This window comes from Accipiter gentilis, chromosome 3, assembly GCF_929443795.1.
Source record: "Accipiter gentilis chromosome 3, bAccGen1.1, whole genome shotgun sequence".
NCBI classification, from domain to species: Eukaryota; Metazoa; Chordata; class Aves; order Accipitriformes; family Accipitridae; genus Astur; species Astur gentilis.
Window position 1 is genome coordinate 13,582,364 of NC_064882.1, and position 22,169 is coordinate 13,604,532.

The following is a 22,169-nucleotide window of genomic DNA, read 5'->3' on the forward strand; positions in this document are numbered from 1 at the left end:
ATTGTGACCAAAACAAAATTTCTGAATAAAAGGATTAATATATATGTTTGGCATAAAACTTATCTACTCGTTGTCATTCTCCCATGTGTTCTGTATTACTGAATAGGATTTGACAAGCTGTTTTTTTCTCTTACTCTTGCAGCACTTAAAAACCTTCTGTTTCTCTTTCATTATAAACATAGAGAACATGGTTTGCTGCCTTCTTTACTCTTTTTTTTTTTTTTTTCCAGAGTTCTGTATCTTAAATAACTAAATCATTAAAAGCCTCACAGAACATCTAAGACCAATATAACATTCCATCCTCCATAACAAAGCTATGTCATATTTAAGCTCTAGTCTCCATACTATCTCTAGTACTCTATACCATCTTCAGTACTGTTATGGCACATCAGATAGGGTTATTACTATGTAAATTAGCCAAATAATGAACACTGTGGAAGTGTTCACTCAGACCAATATTGTATCACTCTGAATGTGTGGAAAAATTTCCTCATATAAATGGGAACACATAATGGTCAATGTCTGTAAAAGAAAAGTATATATCAAAATAGGAACTAAGTGAGAATCAATATCAATATATCCCATTTTCACATCATAAGCATAAATAAATGTGTCAGTCACAAGAAATATATTGTGTCCTTTTCCGTTTATAATTGCAACATCATTGCTTACCTACAGTAAGTTATAGACCATACCTTTGGGCATGAATTACCCTTAAAATAAAATTCTACTGTATTATTATTTTATATTGACAATCTTTATAAAGCTAGTGTCTCAAAAGCTGAAACTGTATAGTAAAACTTGTATGCCACCTAGGCTCAACTTCTAACTAGTTTAAGTCCAGAAAAGCTTACCCTTGCTTTAGTTCAAACTAAACAGAAAGATGTATCTGCCAAGAAGCTCTTACAGAGGGAGCAGGAAGAAGCAATAGAAAGTAGATTGGTGAGGTAGACTGGGTAGAGTTCAATAGATGATGCACGAGGGAGAAAGAAGGAAATATTTTCACTTTCAGAAAAGGCACTATGTGGGCTGCAGAGGTGACATTCAGTTAAGATGTTCAAACTTCCCATTGTACTAGGCAATTTTTGCACGTTTCATGCAGATTTTTCAACTAGCCAATGTGGTTTGATCTATTTGTACCTTGAAAGCAGATGTAGCCAGTAATAAATGCTTGTGCTGATTCATTCATCTATATACATCTTGCGCAGGTGGAATTTTTCAGACCTATGGATGGAACTTTAGATACATTGTTCAAGGCTATTGAGTCAAAGACCCTACCAGGCCCATTCCAATATTCTGAATAAATCACAGCGCTGCCCAGAAACTGGAATAAAGAGTGCTTCCACATATATTTTACCCAACACAAACTGATTAATAAATACCCACAGGAAAAGGTATTTCAGTTAGTCAAGAGCAGTCTAGCAAAATAGAACAATGAAGAAAAAGATTGCTTTAAATTTGACATTTGGCATTTCCAAGGCATTGTATCAAATGAAATAATTTTAAAGAAAAATCATACCTAAACCTGCTTTTCCTTGCTTGGCATTTTATTTATATTTTCTCTCTTCCTTTCCCCTCCCCTCCCCTCTTTCCCTTTTTAACAGGTTTTAAGGATATTTCTGCTAATGCTGTCTGTCTCACATCTTTTCTGTGTACTTACCGTCCCATGACTGTGATAGGAATCATGATCTGAGTACACGACGGAAGCCTGGCTTTGATGATAACTCCTTCTCTGCTCTCAAGTTATTGACTTTTCTCCCTGCTCAGTTTTCTCTCCTATTACTGTTACCACCATAAGTGTTCAGGAATGGGGCACTCCATTGAGCCTTCATTTGAACTTTTGCTGAATATCTACCCAAGATCAGCAGAATATCTTATCTAGTGTTTCCTCAATATAAATAAGAGTTCTTTCTGTTTCAGAAGGTCTTGGGTTTGAAACTTTCTTCCCACAGATGGAGTGAATCCAGACTATGTTTTAACCATTTGTCTGCTGTAAAGCCCATCACTCCCTTTTTTATTAACAATTCTAAGGAAAGGATGTGTTGAGATAGAAAAATTTTTACACTAACATTTTTAATTTATGACCCAAAGAAAATGAGATAAAATAAATGCAAGAATTTATCATCTGTACTTTCCTGTCAGGATTGAAGTATGTCAGGGAATCAAAAGCAATTGAGTGATTGTATCTCATGAAGTCACTGTCGTAACTCTCTCATAATCCTTTGCAGAATAAAAGTAAAATGCAGACTGAAAAAGACTTGCTACTTTCATAGCAATAGAATATGTTTGTATGTTCAGTAAGTAACTATGTTTGAGCTAGCAGGAGATAAGTTTTTTACTCAACTACTTGAAATATTCTGGCTATCTCCCTATTTCATTACTGGGGGCGGCAGGCAGAAACTATATTATGTGAAACTGTGTTGCTGTATACAATTCTTCTCATCTTGCTTGATTTAAACAGTCAAATATATTGTTAAACTAAGTGCTTAGTCTCTATGGTGACAAGGACTGTACAACTATCTAATTGTGTAAATAAAAGTACCTATTAAAATGATTTTGTTTACTTCTGGCCTTCTTTCTGATGAAAATGGGTGTTTTCGATCAGGTAGGCTCATTGAAAAAAGATTCTACGTAATTAAATTGCAGTGGCTATAACAGAACACTACTAGATTGTGTTATGTTAGCTGTATTTGTAAAACATGTTATGAAGATTTTGTCCTTTTTTTAATATTTGGCAACACTGACTGCTGCCTTCAGTTCTAATTAAAATATTTTTCCAGAGTATCTTCACACACAGCAGACTGTATTTCTTCTTTTGTATTTTCTCCAATTGTGTTCTAATTGCAAAGATCACTGCACAGAAGAATAAAAGCTCTGACCATGAAAGAGGTTTCTGCATTTTGATGAAATATCAAATATGAAAGTTAAATTGCCTGTATCTTGCCAAGCATCACAGGGTACTTTAGAGTTTAGTGGAAATAAATAATTACAGGGTAAAAAGGCTATCTGAGATGATGGATGCTCAGGGGACTGAGAATGGATTTTTCACTGCCAGGTCACTGACTTGAAGCTGACCCATTTCAGTGGAGACTGAATGTAGTTACCTTCTGGTAGTTCATCACTGGCTGTAAGAAATTTGTTTGTGAATTCATCTACTTCTGTGTAGATGTGTGTTTGGGATGCAAAAAAAGATGCTGTACACACTTAAAGTTTCAGAAGATAAAAAGGAATACTGCTGGAGACTTTGTCATAGGACTAACATTCTTGCTGAAAATGCAGATAAGTGGGTGATAGCAATACGGTGAAGCCTGTACTTCCATACCTCCATGTTTGCTCTGTGCATCAAGGACTTGAGTTTCTCAGACTATTCACAGATTACTACAGACAATAATTATTCTTTTTAGAAGATACCTGGTTAATCATAAGGAGAAATTCTGCAACTACAACTGAACAAAACTGCTTCCTTAAGCAAAATCCAGTATAAGCAACTGTTGCAGAATTGGACCCTAAGCAAAATTCAAGATCAAAAAAATGTTTGCCATAATCTTAAACTGTAGAAAGATCCATACTGATTTTTGATTAAAGTAAATTCAGGAAAAATGTCACACACAACCCCAAGGAAAACTTCAGTGAATTCACAAACCCCAGTTGTGAATTAGGCAGTCATTAAAAAGGAACACAGTTAACCAATGACTGATCTTTTTTGAACTGCTTTTTTCCTTTGGTTAAGATCTTGAAATATTTCTTCAAGCTGCTCTGTGTAATATGGTCTAGCCTAAGTGAGACTTCCATAGTTTATTTATGTGTGCATTTCATTCTGCTATTAAATAAACATTTTGTTTGGCTTCTTAATACCATAATGACCCTTTCACTAGTTAGTATATATTCTGAAACAGGCACAAGAGTAGAAAGACACACACAGGTATGGTCCCCCTTACAATGGAGGTGTCAGGATTTTTTTTATCCTCCCCCCCCCCCCCCCCCAAAAAAAAAAAAACAAACCAACAACCTTGCTTGATTTGATTTTCTCTTTTTTATTTTTTTTTTTTTTTCCACAGAAACTACAGAAAATTAAGAATTTGCTTTCTTCACCTTTTAATTAAATGCACTTGGTTTCATGGTCAAGCTCACAACATATCTTACTATTGCCTCTTCTGTTCAATAGCATTTCATGACTTCTACTCAACAAAGACCCATAAATCTTTAAAGTGTATTATTGTTGCTATTATCAAGTATTGCTATAAATAGAGCCTACATTCTCTGCTAATGCTTTCAGGGAAGATTGCTCTTGGATTCTGTGTACATAATAAAAAATTCCTGCTCCAAAGATTTCATAGTGTGTGTGTGTACAACCAAAACAGACAGATAAAAACTGGTGACAGGAAGTACTCAGAAGCAGTGAGACTGCTTGTCAGCTGGAGAGGAGTAAGCATCACTGTCAGTAAACTAACTGTTGTCAGGATTACTGTAAACAAAGGAGACTTTTGGGGTTGCTTCATAAGGATTTTAACTATGGGAGGGGCTGACATTGTGGGCCAGTGAGTCCAAATAAATCAAGATGCTTACTAGATATTTTAATAATTGAACAATTTATGTCCTTAAGCTACTTATTTGAAGAATGTTAAGGGATGGCTGTCCTTTGAAATAATTGTTGATCTGTTGTGCTGCATTGTGTGTTTCCAGAGGGCAATATGAGAATGTTTGTAAAAGTAACAACATGTTAACTAGAATTTGCAAATGATCCTCTATCCTAAAGTGCTAAAAAAGGATCCCTCCATGATTTCCTCCATGTTTCTATTATCAGGGTGTAGAAATGACTTATGAGAGATGAACTGAGAGGAAGAAAATAGCAAAGTGCTGGTGAGAAAAGCTTTGCAACTGGTTTCAGAACACAGATGTTTTTGTTCATGCTAGGGGACATGCAGGAAACAAGGACAAGGATTCATTGCCATTACTGTGACACTCAGTGGCCCTAGAAGAAAACTAATTATTGGTAACAATTAACTGGTCAGCCTGGGTACTTCTATTGGCTTAATGAGTTGATATTTTACTCTGTGTAAGCAGTTTTCATTTGATTCTTTTAATCCCATCTGGATTGAACTATTCTATCTGCTTTAATGAAACATTTTTTTTGGATGTGACCAATATGAACAAGAAGACTCTCAATTTCTTGAGAAGCCCAGTTCCAGTTGGTTTATTTCATTCTCTCTCATGGCATTGTTTTTTCTACATCCATGGCCATGAAACACACTTCTTCGTTGCTCTCAGAATCCATATGAATTGACTCCCTGAGCATGTTACAAGACTCCTGAATGTTTTGGGGGAACATATAGGATACAAGAAGGTTACCTGGGCAAGGAAAGCTCACATTTTGGGTATTTTCTTCATCTAACTGTAAATAGCAAGATTTAAGAACTGAACTTTTAAATTCATTGGCTAATTAGATAAAATAAATGCGGTTCTGTAGCATACCATTGGATGCTATTGGCATTTTACCTTCACTTCTGTGATGGGTTGACCCTGGCTGAACACCAGGTGCCCACCAAAGCCATTCTATCACTCCCCCATCCTCAGCTGGACAGGGGAGAGAAAATATAACAAAAGGCTCGCGGGTCGAGATAAGGACAGGAGAGATCATTCACTATTACCGTCACGGGCAAAACAGACTCAATTTGCAAAACATGCTCAATTTATTACAAATCAACCAGAGCAAGGTAATGAGAAGTAAAACGAAATCTCAGAACACCTTCCCACCACCCCTCCGTTCTTCCCGGGCACAACTACCCTCCCGGATTTCACCACCAAGCCCCCCCAGCGGCACAGGGGGACAGGGATGGGGTTTATGGTCATCACACGTTATTTTCTGCCGCTTCACCTCCTCAGGACGAGGGCTGATCACACTCTTCCCCTGCTCCAGCGTGGGGTCCCACCCACGGGAGACAGTCCTCCACGAACTCCTCCAACGTGGGCCATTCCCACGGGCTGCAGTTCTTCACGAACTGCTCCAGCATGGGTCCATTCCACGGTGTGCAGTCCTTCAGGAGCACACTGCTCCAGCGCGGGTCCCCCACGGGGTCACAAGTCCTGCCAGAAAGCCTGCTCCGTGGGCTCCTCTCTCCACAGATCCGCAGGTCCTGCCAGGAACCTGCTCCAGCGCGGGGTTCCCACGGGGTCACAGCCTCCTTCGGGAACCCACCTGCTCCGGCGTGGGGTCCTCCACGGGCTACAGGTGGAGATCTGCTCCACCGTGGACCTCCCTGGACTGCAGGGGGACAGCCTGCCTCACCAGGGTCTTCACCACGGGCTGCAGGGGAATCTTCGCTCCGGCGCCTGGAGCATCTCCTCCCCCTCCTTCTTCACTGACCTTGGTGTCCGCAGGCTTGTTTCTCTTACATGTTCTCACTCCTCACTCCGGCGGCAGTTTCTCTCCGTCCCAACTTTTTCCTTCTTAAAAATGTTATCACAGAGGCGTTACCACTATCACTGATTGGCTCGGCCTTGGCCGGCGGCGGGTCCGTCTCAGAGCCGGCTAATATGGGCTCGCTCTCTCTTGAACACAGGGGAAGCTTCCAGCAGTTTCTTACAGAAGCCACCCCTGTAACCCCCCCCCGCTACCAAAACCTTGCCAAACAAAACCAATACAACTTCCTTTGCAGAAGAGAAGTAAAAAATGTAGCAAAGCTACCCTTCTAGTGTAAGATAAGTCACTTTAGCATGGAACTGACATATATCATTGATCTATCTCAAAATCCAGTGCTAAGAGTCTATGTAACTACCATCTTACATTATCATATAACCATTGTTTACTTCACAACTCCAATGTCTTTCTTTTTATAATAACCCTTTGTGGTTAGAAAGTTTTAGTATATTCATTTCATACCCGAGGAAGAGAAACACAAAGGAGAGCTTTTATTAACATGTCCAAGTCCCATTTTTAAATTACTTTGATGACAAAATCTCACAGAGTACTATTGATATTCAAGCAGCCAAGGGCCATATTTTAAATTATTAGTTGTGAAATATTAAGGCATCAAAAATAGGTCAATAAAGTCAGAACAACAATAATTAATATTTTAGATGAGACAACATCAGAACCAACTGCATGTTGCTATACTTTCTTTAGCTGTTACTGCTGCTGCTATACCTGATCCTGAACACTAGAAACTGTGGTGACTGCATCTGCTCCTAAAGCTGCTATATAAGAGGGAACCTGGTGAATGGCTTCAAATCAAGTTTTTACTCTTAATCCTTGGATCATTTAGGAAGGTAATGTGCTATTGCAATGTAATTACATACTGACAGTTTATGGTTCAGGGGCTGAAGACTTAAAGAGTGACATCATTCAAAAAAAGCAAAGAATAGAGAGCAAAAAGCAACTTTCATTAGCCATCTGAGGACCTTTATCTGAAGATATGGCCACTCAGGACTTATTCTGTATTAATCCCTATGGAATTTTTTAGATTCCATGAAAATTTTCTTGAAATAAGAACATTTGCATAAAAAAAATTGCAAGCTTGCAGGTTGATAAAGTTTAGCCGTACTATAAAAGAACCTGAAGAGATTTAGTAGATTAACTGTTATCAACACAAATTTAGGGCAATATCAAGTACCACTTATGATGTAACTTAAAAAGGAAATATGCAAAGGTAGCAGCTAAACTGGGCTACCTCAGCAAGCAAACACAATTTCCTAGTGTTACCTTCTAGCATGTTATTACCTAAAGATATTAGGAATTGGTGTCCAAAGGTAATTTGTGTGACAGAAAATGCTTATAGGTGTTTTCAGAAGTGCCATAATAAGTTAAGCACTTACCTCTTTCAAAAAGTTAATGCAAATGGTGAGTTGCCACTGAACTCATCTATCCACATCTGTAAATGACATTAGGCCCTAAACACATTTACAGATTGCAGGGATAATATTCAAAATATTAGTTTGAAATAATTCCGCGGTTCTCGTGAGTCTGCAAACAGATTGAATTTAGTGCCTTTCCAGAGCGTTAACTATTTAGTCATTGGTCAAGTGGTAGAAGAAAGAAAGAGAGACCAATTTTATGGGAGACTACAAAATTTATGACTGTTCTGTTAAATATCAAAACACCACTTCTGGCTGAAAGAAATTCCCAAGGCAAAGTGTTGGATGAGTGTTCTGGAGAAATATCTCTATGTGCTTACCTTATATTAGCATTCTTCCCTAGGTGTTCCTATTGTCACAGAATCCTGTGAGCCTCTGAGTGGTTGAAGGGGACTTGAGATCATCCAGTCTAACCCCCCTGCTCAGGCAGTGTCAGCTACAGCTGGTCACCCAGGACTGTGTCCACTTGTGTTTTGAATATCTACAAGGATGGAGACTCCATGACCTCTCTGGGCAGCCTATGCCAGTGTTTGACGATCCTCACAGGAAAAAAAGTGTTTCTTATGCTCAGAGGGTATTTCAGGTGGTTTAATTTCTGCCCATTTCCTCTGGTCCTGTCACTGGGTGCCACTGAGAAGTGTCAGGCTCCCTCATCTTCTTCCCCTGCCATACGATATCTATACACATGGATAAGATCCCCCTGAGCCTTCTCTTCTCCAGGCAGAACAGTCCCAGCTCTCAGTCTCTCCTCACCTGAGGAGTGTCCGGGTCATTGATGAACGTGTCAAACAGCGTTGGTCCCACGTATACCAACCTCTGGGGTATACACTGACTCGCCTCCAGTTGGACTTTGTGCCACTGATCACAACTCTCTGGGTCGAGCTGTTACCTCATGTGAATATTCTTCCCTAGGCATCTCTGTTGGCCATGGTTAGAGCACATGATATTGAGCTAGGTGGACCCATTATGACCATTCTTACATTCTTATTTTAGTAACTAAGGTAGAAAGAGATTATTCTTAAATCAGAGTCCCAGGACTGTCTGCCCTTCCAAACACATCCCCAGGCCTGCAAAGCAAGAGCTGCCATGAAGGCATTTTCTGTAATCATATTCCAAGCATATAATGAGAACCACTTGGACCAATGTGCCCTTGCCTTGATATTAAAAAGATGGGATAGCAATGAGGCTGTGATGTTTTAAGTTCCCTGGCAAAAAAAAAACAACCCAGAGATTACATGAATATCCAACTGTTTATTTAATTCTCATGCTGAGCACCTTTGTCCTTTAAATGGCCTTCGCAATCCTAATCCATGAACTAAGTCCATAAGAATAAATGTATGTCCTTCTGAATGATCTTCTTTAGCATAATTTTCTGTAAATTACATAAGGAATAAATTAGTGCAAAATTTCTTGTTTAGCTTCAACCTCTGCATGTATTGTATTAACTCAGTGTGAACATCTATGTTCACATGTCACATGCCATTCTATTATTCTTTGCTGGCATAAAAAGAAAAGACAGAACATTTAAAAATATATTACAAAAATAATACATCAAAAGGAACAAGCAGCTTTGATCCTCACATCTAATTAATTGCACATTGGATAGATTTAGCTCATACAAATGTGGGATAGTTACTTCACTGTAAATGATTAATAATAATGTATGAACAATTGTTTGTTTTTTCTTCATTCCTTCCAAATGCAGAAAACACAGACACCTACAGTTCAAGCATCAGGAAAGAGGTTAAAGCGTGCTGCGTCTGACCTCTTCATAGTTATTTATGCTACGTAGGGTGTGAAAAGCACTCATCTTCCAAGGGCTTTTCAGTAATTCAGCTCATAAGCAGGTAGAACATGTATGCACTTCCCTGAGCATCATTTGTAAGTCAATACAGATGCTCTCATACCAATCAGTAAAACACGAGGAGCTATGATTTATAATAGCTGGTACACCAAGATCCATTTATTATACTTTATACCTATATGGCAATTGATGTATATTGCCAATTCCCTTGGGATATGTGAAAACCTTGGGGACAGACATAATATTATTTAGAATCATGAGGCACATCACAAGCTGCTTTGATCTAGGTATAAAAGGAAGCATAAAATAAACCCACTTTTCTAATGAAAGTTTTCATGTAACCACCAAATGCTTTGACTTCTTTCACTGTGCCCAAAATGCCGTGGCTCAAAACTTAAATTTTAAAGATATCTTTCACATTATAGTCTGTGATGTTTACAATACTATTCATGCATAATATACAATCATTTTGTTCAATTACTCTTTGACAAAAGCCTGCCAAACACAATAGATATGAATCGCCCATGATGAGTGAAATTTACCTTCGGTTACACAACAGTAACTCATTGATTTGGCAGAGTATGATTTCACAGTGAATGAATCACTGTAAGTGTCTGCTGATTTTTGCTCTCAGTATGTTTGAGTGTGTTTGTGTGCATGTACATACAGTTCACACAAATTTTTTGTAGCTTCAGATACTCTGCAATTTCTCTGGGATGGCAGGCATTGAGAAAGTGAAAGGTGTGTATTTTCCCAGCAGGGATCAAAGCAGAAAAATAGTATGACTTAGATAACCTTTCTGCCAGCCTCCCTCCACGGTGGAATTCCCATTTAAAAGTTTTTCCCAGAGCTGCATCTCCTCCCTTTCTGTGCTTTACTGTTTCTACACCAATGGCTGTAAGTAGGAGGTGCAGTGAAAGGTGAAACCAAAATGTTTTGATGCTGGGGGCTTTGATCCTTCCTGCTCTTTTAGGATCCCTTGTATCTGAAGCCCCCAATCAAGTTCTGAGAAGCTTCTGGGAGGAAGGACAGTCTTAAAGAGTTTTTCATTCCTTTTTTTGTTTCTGCAGTTTTTCCCACAGAAGGGCGTATTCAGATTCCTAAAGAAGGCTTTGAAAGGGATCCAAAGAGGCAATCACATGCATGTGCAACTATTTTTTCACCAGGCAAGAATATATGGAATGCGAATGGAGTTTCAGCATAGCTCTGCGAATGTGAGTATCAATTGAAACTGGGTAAGCAAATTCCATTAAGTTCTAGGTAAATTAATGTGCATACAGCCATTGAATTACTAACTTCGTATAATTGAAAGCAGGAAAACCTGTCTGCATTCAGTTGTTAATATAAAGTTTAATTAGAGGGAAGATCTTTAAGGGTGAAGAGTGTCACTGAGCAGCACAGACTTCACAGTATCTCGAGAACATGATTCTACCAAGTATAGGATTTCTGAAGGGAAAAACAAATGTTAGTCATGCTTCCCTTGTACAAATAGTAATATCTGTAGACTTTCTATCTATAGGTTAATCCTAAGGAAGAATAAATATTTTCCAAAGACTAGACAATATGTTCATTCTCCTCAGGTAAAAGGGTGTAATTGAAATCCATGTAACATTACGTCTTCAAAATTCATTCAAGCATATCTGATTTTCACATTCAAAATAGCTAGTAGATACAACAGCATTTTCTCTTAGTTCTTGCTTATCATTTTTTATTATCCTCCTGTTTAAAAAAATTCAAGTCATCCAGCAAGATGACAAAAAAAGCACTGTGTGACCTAAGTGACTACTGTGAATAACATGAGGAGACTGACCAAGCAGACTTGCAGACAGCATACTGCTTATGTCGAGGGTTTTCAGGCTATAGATCCATACACTGTATCTATGAATAAGGGATACAATTGCAGCAGTTAGGGTTGATTATTGGATAACATAGAAGCAAAACCATGATACATTCATCTGATACATCCTTTGCTGTGAAAGAAACACCATTTGTAGCAATTAGTTACTGCTTGCACAGTTGGTTTTAAGATAAGAAGCCCCTAAAGTTACCTTCTGTTATTTTTAATCTTTTAATTTTATTCCCAACTTTACTTTCTAGGAGTGCCCTATATGCCTGTATTTGAGGACCTATGTGGAGTGGCATAATCCTTCTAGAAATTTGACTAATCACTCCTCCTTAATTGAATTTTTATTTTGAAACTGAGCTTCCAAGCTGTATAGAAGCTGTATAGATAGACAGAAAAGAAAAAAAAAAACAGCTCAAGAGCAAAAGCATGCCCTCTGTTTTTATGCCTCTGCCTAAAGAAAATACATACATTGAGTATTTAGGAAAGTAGATTAAAGTTATTATTGTTCGAAGGATGTTTACTGGATGTAGTTTGTAGGACTGTAAGTGAAGCGTGACCCAATCATGTTTGCTTGACTTTTCTCAGTTTACTGTGAACCAGCATTGTTGGGTTTGTTGTATCTTTATTTAAACTTTGTTCCTCTGTGAGGAGCTGTGGCTTCTGTATTTCTCAGCATCACTGTGTTCCATGGGTGACATTTCCTCTGATCCTTAAAATGCTGTATTTCAGATGTTATATCACACCTGTGAAGAGTAACTTGCTAAGGAAAATATAGCTGTATTTTCCTGAAGGAACTGAAGCTACATCAGGTTGAATTTCACCCTGTAGGTTATTTAAGCACAGTATGATGTTATACAAACTGAAAACAGAGGGAAAATTCCTGTCTGCTACTGAAAAGATGTCACTGAGGGGAAAAAAAGGCAAATAACTCCCAATTCCTTCCACTGATTTCTTAAAGGCAAAGATTTAATTGTGCTGAACTGGAGAATAAAATTAATTTCCACGTGGAGCGACATACCGATAATTTGGCCCTTGCTTTGTAGCTCAGGTATATAAACCCAACAGTTTACAGTCTCTTGCTCTGATCTTGTTTACAGAAGGTTGGATGAGGGATTTTTTTGTTTGCTTATTTGTTTGTTTGTGTTTGTTTTGGTGGTTTTTTTTGGTTGGTTTTTGGTGTTTTTTTGTTGGTTTTTTTTTTTTTTTTTTTTTTTTCCTAGTTTCAGCTGATTTTAGATGACCTTTCTCTACTTTTTTCATCAGGTTCAGATGTTTAAACTCTGTGTGACAATCTGGCTTTCCATTAGGGATTTTTAAAAAAATTTTTTATTTAATGGAAATTTTATAAATTCCGTGTATCATCTGGGACCGTCTTCCATTCTTTTTATCTGTACTCAAGATGCCCCACATTTGCCACAGTGATCTACCTCAAATTGCAGTGAGTAAGCAAGGGATCAGTGTGTGGTAGCAGCACCTCAGAGACAATGTCTCCCTGCAGTGTGTCTGAATGGGAACCTGCTTCCCCATGCCCAAAAATGGCTGGGAGATCAGAAGAGAAAAAACACAGAACAGTAAGAATATTGGAGAAGCACCTCTTCATCATGCTATTTCATATTCTTCAGCATCTGAGCTGCTTAAAAAGCCATCCTGAAGGGGCACGTTTTCCAATGCTGAGACCTGTGGGAAGCTGCATGGGTCAGGTCCTTCAAAACTTGGACGAATGCTCATTCACTAGCCCATGATCTTTGTCCCTCTTTGAAACACCCAGCTCAATCTATAGTCTTTGTTTTCCAGTATAGTTCCACCATTTCTCAGCTGTTAAACAAAGCATGCTATTGCTCAGTATGAGAATTACAGTGAATGACCTGCTTTGTTACATTTAGTTGTATCTCTTCCTCTTCTAGTTGATATTTGATTGCCAGACGTGCTTTATGCGTATCTTTTACTGTATAAATATATCTCCATGTATATGTATATTTACGTGAAGAGATATGTAGATATACAAATCTTTGTATATTTCTTTATGTTCAGAGAGTGAACACTAGTGAAATTCCTTACAGTAAATAAAGTGCATTATGATGGAAAGGTATAAGGCATGTTCTTTTGATTTCCATAGAGGCACTTCCCTAAAAATTGAATACAAGTATAGTTAAATAAGAGAAGCAATCCAAGAATCTGAGTCTGTTCTTTGTAGCAACATAGATTACAGAAGAAGTTAGCAAAAAGCAAGAAGTCCAGGACTTCTTGTAAGTCTGATTAACCTGTAAATAAAATTGTAGGGACTAAGAGCTGGTTAATGGCTAGTCAGGTGTAAAATGACACATATCTCCTTTTTCATCTGCTGCTTTCTCTGGGGCAAAACACAGAGAATTTATTTTCTTCATCCTTTTCTAGCTAAATTTTAAGTTTTCAAACTCACTGCTATAGTTCCCCTCCCCTTTCTAAGAGGGTAGGTTGTACGAGTACGCACCCTCTCCTGCCTCTTACTCTTTTAAAAGCTGCTCTTTCCCACTACAAAGGACTGTGATATACTGAACAAAAAGACATCGCAAATTTTTCTCTCTTGTTTTTGTAGGTATCTTTGGCCATCAAAATGCAATCTTCCATTTGTCCCTGTCAAGAACTGTGCCCTGAGCATGTACTACCACAGAATGAAAGAATGTCCTAACAAATGCTTTCAGACACTACTTTGGATCATTGTTTCACAGTAGCTTTTTTAATACAGTTATAAAGTTGCATCTTCCAGTTAGCAAGAAAAGACATGATTTGTCTGATGGCGATAATATAGTTAAAAGCCTTTCAGAAAGTGTGGAAAGGGTTTGAAACATTTCTTTTGTTTCGAGCAGCAACACCACGTAATGGAGTGCTGAATTTGTAACTGATGAATATTGTGCACTGGGCTTGTCCTTCCCGTCTCTCAGCATTTTCCTATTTAATTTAAGGAGGAATTGCTACAATATAGTGATTTTACATGTTTAGAATACAAATAATAAGTGTCGTATGCAAAGTTTTCAGACATCTCTTTCTGTCTCAACAAACTTTAATCCTTTCCCCTTTTCTTCCCCTTTCATGTCTGTGTTCATCATTTTAGCTTATGCATACAGTTTATATTTGAATACAGCAATGAAAGCGAGTTCATTCTCGGTTTGTATCTTCACTTCCCCAACCAACCTTTCATATAGCTGTATATTACTAAGTCTCTCCTCATTAAGGCTTTTTTCCAATCTAACATATTCTGCTTTTGCTGATTTTAGATGAGGCCTAAACAAAGTCTTGCAAAATGGGATCATTACCTTTCAAGGTTTAAATTTTAAGTTATCTCACAACCTGCAGTAGCATGTAATGCCCAAACATAGGTGAACAGATAAAAAGAAGGTTGGGCAGATGGGCAGACTAAAGATATTAAAAACATAGATTATGGAAAAGGAATAGGAAAGACAGACACCCCCCTCCGCCCCCAACCAAAACCAAAACAAACACACTACAAGTGTAAATCAAGGTAGCTCCAAGTTAATGCTGATAGCCACTTGCAACAGCTGAGGATCTGGGCCTGTGACTAACAACGCTGTATGTAGAGATACCTCCTAATACTACCTGTATTGAAACCCATTGCATATTTAGTCAGTTTAGCTTACTGTAATCCTTGACAGTGAAAAGATGTATTGTGCAACATGATCCAGAACACCAGCAGTGACATGCCCAGCAGCTGGCCACTTCCCCTTCTGCTGATTTACAGCAGGGTATTTCTATGCCACATCATGCTGTGCTGTATCAAAGATGTCTCGGTTAACTTCATGCAAACAGTGCCGCACGTAGCCAGGTGCTATGGATCTCCAAGCTAGGGACCTGGAGATGTGTAGCTTTGCTCCAGGTTGTCAGAAAGGGAGCTTGACAGAGTGCAGTGTTGTATTTTCTCTCCTTTTCTTCACCTAAGTACGTAGGGTAGCTACACTGCTTCCAGTTTTGGAGCTGCTGTGGTTGGCACTAACTAGGTATCTCCGAGCAACGTGGTATGGATAAGTGTAGACATAATCTACAGTTGTAGACCTTTTCTCAGTGATTAAAAGTCATTAAAAGCTGGTTAAAAGCCAGCTTGATGCTCTGTAACAAAGGTTCTTTGGTTTTCAATCCCAATTTATTTTAGTCATTCAGTTCATAGTGTCTGACCACAAACTATGGTATTATCATGAGGGAAAGAAGAGTAATTGGTGGTGTGGGTTTGTGAATGTCTAACTTCACCACTGAAGAAAAAGAAATGTACCATCTACAGAACTCCTGAATTCATGGTTTTCTGAATGTCTCAAGTGATCTTACCCATTTTCACTGAAAAGGTTGAACTTCTGTATTGCCCAATTTGATATTCACAGAGTGAAATGGCAGCTGAGATGGAGTTTACTGCCCAAAGGACAAGGCATAAACACAGACCTTCTGAGAATCAGATGTAATACGGCTCCCCAAACTGATAGAGGAGGAAAATTTGAATCTCACAAATGATCTATGTTATAATATCATAGTTGCAATCCCTCTCTCCCCCTCTGTCATGATGGAGAATTTAAATGTTTTTTGCCTGGTGAAACAGCTTCAAAAAGATAAATTTTTTTTCCTCAGTTTCTCTTTAAATAGCTTGGGGTTTGAGCACTATTACAGAACAGTTAGGGTTTCATCTTCAGGGAGAAAGGCCTTGAGTGAGGAACTCCAAGCTATTAAATAAGCACCTTGACTCATGTGCTAGCAAAAGCAGTGTTATTGGGGGGGGGGGGGGGGGGGTAAGGGGGAGAAGTTTTCTATGAATCCTGATTTCATATACAAGTGATAGGAAGTGTTGAATTATGCCAAATAGACTGAGAAGCTGAAGATATAAGGTGCCTAGAAGATGGATCCTTGTTGGGTTTAATGTCTATTAAGTGGGGAGCAGTGAAGCATCAGGAACGGAGCTCTTCTGTGTACCGAGAAACAGAACCTCAGGTGCTTGGCAAATACTAATGTTCAAACTTCTATGCCTGTGGAGCTTAAATGCCTTTGGCCTAGGAAGACCTGAGCAGGAATCACAGCTGTATTTCTGGAGATGCGTACTCTTTTTTGGGCAAGCTGCCATGCATTTCTTGAGAGACTTATCCACTTAGCGCAGAGCTCTGGATTCCAATAGACAAGCAAGTGCATAAGAATGAAAAATTGCCATGAAAAATTGCCTAAATAAGATTGAGTCTTTTGTACAGAGCCAGCACTGATTGCTATTGATTTCAATGAGGATGGGACAATTAACTTAGGAACTTTTCAGAAGGTACACTACTTAATGAGAATCTAAAAGTTTAGGTGATTCTTCAGAGATATTCTAGTAATTTCAAAATGCAGAATCTCAGTTTTGCCTTAGGAATGTGCTTTTTAGAAATTCTGTTCATGTGTGATTTCTGCTGTTCTGCAATATCAAATGCAATTAAAACTGGACAACTTCTTTGTTCCTACAAAATACTTGGATTTGAACATACATTTATTTGTATACTTGTTAATTTTGTCTGCAAAAATGTTTCTAACAGAAACACTGTTTCTAACACATCACACTTTATTACATGTTTTTTTTAAAATGTCTTTTTGAAATTTAGCCCTGATTGTCCTTCTCAAGACATGAGGAGAGATTAAACTTCATATATCAGCTTCTTTCTCTTTAAAGCTTATTAACATCTAATCAAGATTAGATATGTGGTCAGACTTCTGGGGGAGGTGTGTCAGCATGCAATAACATGTAGAATACATTACACAGTTTTCCATATTTGTTCATTCTAATTAAAGTGGCAGAAAGGCTATATGACTGCTGCAAAGTAAAATCTTGATGAAAACGCAGAAGGGGGTTCTTTCCATGATTCTGTCATTCATTCAGTGTTTATGATTTTTTTTTATTTTTTTTTTTCTTAAGGAAGTTGATCCATCACATAGAGGAGGAGAACAGTTTTCTCTGAAATATTATGATTTACTTGAGACAGTGGTGATTATTCTACAGTTTTAAATAACTATATGTTTCTAATTTGGCTTCTATTACAGAATTATTTATTAAGCTGTTGATACAAAGTAAACCCCAGCAGAATTATAATAGTCAAAATGTCTGATATTTACCAAAGTATCTTTCTGACCTAGAGAAGTTGCTGTAAAACTTTTAAAATTAATGGAATTTCATTATTTAAAAAAATATCCTTAACTTCCTGTTATGTAAAAATGCTGTAAGTTGTATATAAAATTAGAAAATGGTCTCTACATTTGGCATAAAATTTCCTGAACTAGATTTTCCTTCATTAAATCAGAGGGGCTTATTTCACCTACTGATTTCAGGAGGAGCAAGGACAAATCCTCACTTCACTACTTTCCTCTACTATACTTTCCTCAAACATCTTTTTTTCATAACCATGTAGTCAATAACTTAAAAACAAAACTTTCCTACAAATGGTGGTAGTATATAATTCTCCTTCCTACCAGAATCCATACATTCCCATTGACAGGGGTTAACCACAAAGCCTCTCTTAAATGGCTATCATCTGTAAGGAATGCACACATAAACATTGCATTCTTCTCTGGGAGCTTTCTTTATAAACTATAATATCCTTAACCAAAAATAACAGCTGTCCAACCTTCCTTTCTCTCTCTCTCTCTCTCTCTCTCTTTTTAATTCTTTCATTGCTTTCAGAATTCTTTGTATTGACAGAGTTGAAATGTTAGCTCTAAAAGGAAAGCATGAAGTTCTGTAAATCTGCAATTGTATCTAGCAGGGAGAAAAAAAAATTGCCATGCTTGCTTTTTATGTCCTAACCTGCTAGGCAGGCATTAAAATAAAGCAAACAGTGGGTTTGTTTTTTGTTTTGTTTTGTTTTGTTTTTAATATGTTTCCCATTTTTTCAAGACAGCTACTTCTGTCATCAGGACAAAATACAAAATCTTATGTTATTATTGACCCAAGACTCCTCTTAAAATTACTTTTAACGCACTGAAGATAGCTAAAATTATCTCTTGATTCCTCTTCTATACACACTGTATCACCTACAGTGATACAGCTACACCTGTAAAAATAATTGGAGAAAGATCAAAATCTGTTACATTCACTTACACTTTTTGTGCAAGACAAAAACTGTGGTAGTTCCTCAGAGTGTCATCAGTTTTGGCTATCATCACACTGTTACCAAGGATGAATCACATAATTTATGTGAAAGATATGGTACGGTTGTCTACTACCAATCTATATTTTATCAGATACAAATCTTGAATGAGCAGTTCACCTAGACAGATGAATACACCACATGAAGAGTAACTACAAATGACTTGTTGAGTAAACCCTCATACAACTCGGATTCTTGTTATTACATATGAATATAACATAGACTAAATTATATTTAAATTATGCAAAAAATAAATAAAACCTAGAGTAATCTCAGCAATTATTTTCTGTGAGCCATACTGCCTACAGATTTTCCTAACTGTCCATGACAAATCTTGTCATGAACTCAGTTTAAGAAGAATATCTATTCCAATTTGGTTTGTCTAACCTGTGTTGAGAATGGAGTAAAATAATTCTCCTATCACATCTGCTCCACATAAACATACACACCATCTGATATTTCTTGAAATAGTAGGGTAGTATTCTGTGTAATTTAGGAAATTAAATTGGGCTTCAAGGCATGAATTTTACTTAACTCTCTGAGTCCTATTAATTTCTTTAACACTGGCAGAAAACAAGCTTAGTGCAGGTAAAAACATTTTGAAACAGGAAATACATACATAGATGTGTTTGAACTGCATCAGAATTTAAAGCATCTGTGCATTGGCTGCATTTTGTTTTTTTCCTCACTGTGAGGTCCTCTAGCTGAATGTGCCAGTGCAGGCTTAAAACTGGTTAGAAAGAGTTTCCAATAAAACTTAGAAAAGATACCAGTCTAAACAGGTGCATAGAACAGTGGAATAAAGTGCTTGCTTTAAATCAAGTATTTTAATAATGATTTATTCTATCATTTCTCTCTGAATAGCAGAAATGTGTTAAGTAAAATTAGATCTGTTGCTGTAATTTTGCAAGTGCGTTATTTGAAAATAATGAACACTGTTATTAAAGAAGCATTGGAACATACCTATAAAGATAAGGGTTTGATTTCCACCAGTGTCTCCAAATGAATGTGGTGGAGTAAAAGCAAAACCAGGCCCAATAGTAAAATCCATACTCTGGGTAATAAATTATCCAGACACTGTATATTAGCTAAGGCAGGCAGATTCCAGGACTATTAACAAAGAGTGGAGTTAGCCTTGTAGTGAAAAAAAGTTTTTTTTCTCAGCATCTTTTTGCATATGTTCATCTTAATGTCAGGTAACATGAACAGGTCATTTGCCAGTAATTCTGATTTAGACTCAGCTTTTGAGTTTTATAATTTCTCATCAGCTCCTTTGAAAAATGTCCAGATTATAGGAGGAAAGACAGCAAAACTCAGCCAGACTTTGTGTCAGCAATTGTGGCATACAAATGTCTTTTAGTCTTAAAAAGATGCTCTGTAAAAGATTTCCCATATACTTAATTATAACTCAAGACCATACACCATGGCAATTAACTTCCACAAAAAAAAAAAAAAAAGAAAAAGAAAAGAATAAAAGACAATTTTACCTGAAATACCCAGAATCTGAGGTATAAAATAGTGCCTTTCTCTCTCTCCCTCAGTATAACATAGTGCCTCTCTCTCCTTCAGCCCTCATCTCTAAGAAATCCTAAGAAAAGAGGGCTTTTTTTGAAATGAGCAATGATCAGATTTTGATTACAGAAATAGATATGCCATTTTAAGATGTTACCACTGTTGCTGCTATTTGTTATTGCCAGTCTGCTGGAAAGCTGAAAAGCTCACATAATCATCTCACGTCATCTTCCATGTAGAGACAGCTGAGATGGTCTAAATACTGTTCCCCATGTAGAATAAACTAACCAGTCTGACTTTGAAAATAGAAGAGCAAATGAAATTGTTACAGATTGAGCATTTCTGATGTTGTCGTCTTCTTCTGTTCAAATTGTTCTATTATTTAAGGGACTTCAGCCATTTTTCAACCTGAATAACAGACACATGGATATTTTTTAATGAAATTGTAGATAATATTTTCGTGAATTGAAATAGTATGAACAATGTTTTACAAGACCAAAATATAACTTAAAGAGCTTAGTACTGTAACTGTCAAGCAATTTCTTTACAATATTTGCATAATTTGATCTAATTAATCCTCTGTTCTGTTCAGTTTCACCATTAGGATATAGTGAGCATCAGAATATTCATTAAATTGTCCACATACATGCTTAGGGAACTACACTACATTAACTGACAGAGATGATAATTCCTTTCTGAAAATTGTGGACAACTGAGGTAAGAAATAATAGCAAGCACCTAGCACAATGTCAAATCAAATCATTAAGAGAAAACAATCTTCAAAACATATGTTTCTTTTCACACGTACTTTTTTGTCAAGCAGAGAGCATATTTCAGCCACTCTTAGAAGTTAACTTGAGTCCATTTCATATGACATTTACAACTATATGGTAGCTGGGTTATTTGGAACAAGACCAGTAAGCCTCAAATCAAAGGTTTGGAAATGTAATATCAAAATCATATACTAAATCGCTTTGGTTTTGGTGTTTTTTTTTATTATTCTTTTTAATTTTTTTTATTTTTTATTTTATTTAAAAACTAGAGTATAGGCATTTAGTGGGCTCTTTGTTTTTTCTAGGAGGCTTTTATTTATGATGTGGAAATATCTTAGCCTTGGTGGGCTGTCATTTACAAAATTGGCTGCCTAAGTATATCCTAAAATATCACAGTATAGAACGTTTCCTATATTGTCATCGGTCTCTGATTTATCATCATTTCAAATCTGTGCTTTCTGCATAATTTTCCCAATGAACCAGAGAAATACAATAATGATCAGTTTTTAAATTCAACAGCCCTAATCAATAATAGTTTGCAGAAATGAGCATTTAGTTCGATAAAATTCTGGAATAGAAATGGCTAGCGATTAACTTCACTTTCAGGAATCTTGATTAAAATTTTTTAAGAAATGTACATGGAAGCTGAAGAGCTTCCATTGAACAATTATTTTGCTTTGGCTGTTGGGTTGGGGGGGGGTGGGGTTTGAAGGGGGATTATAAATAGGGGACCAGACTATGGTGCTTTTTACTGCAGATGCTATTTACTACAGGACCACTGGAAATGTTCACTATTCTTCATGAATATGAGGATCCCAGTAAATATGAAATGTAAGCAAGAATGTATATATGCACAGTAAGCATGATCTGCAACCTTTCTTCATCGGAACAAATAAAGACTGCCCACATGTGCAATCTGCAACCTCAAAAAGAAGAAAATGAATTAACCACAGACTTTCACCCATTTGTTTAACTTACTACCTGGGCATTTGCTCACTAATTTTAGAAAATAGGTTAAGATGTCTAGTTTTTAATAGCTAGACAACTGAATAAATTTTTACCTGTCAAAGTAGTCTCTATCATAATCTCCTTCACCCTGTGATATTTAACAATGCAAGATATGATTGCATCCCTTTATCATAGATGTAGTTCTAACTTTTAGGTACATTGCATTTGCATTTTATCTTTAAACTCTATAAAGTGAAAAATTGTTCAAGCAGATTTGTCGAATGTTTATGGTTTTT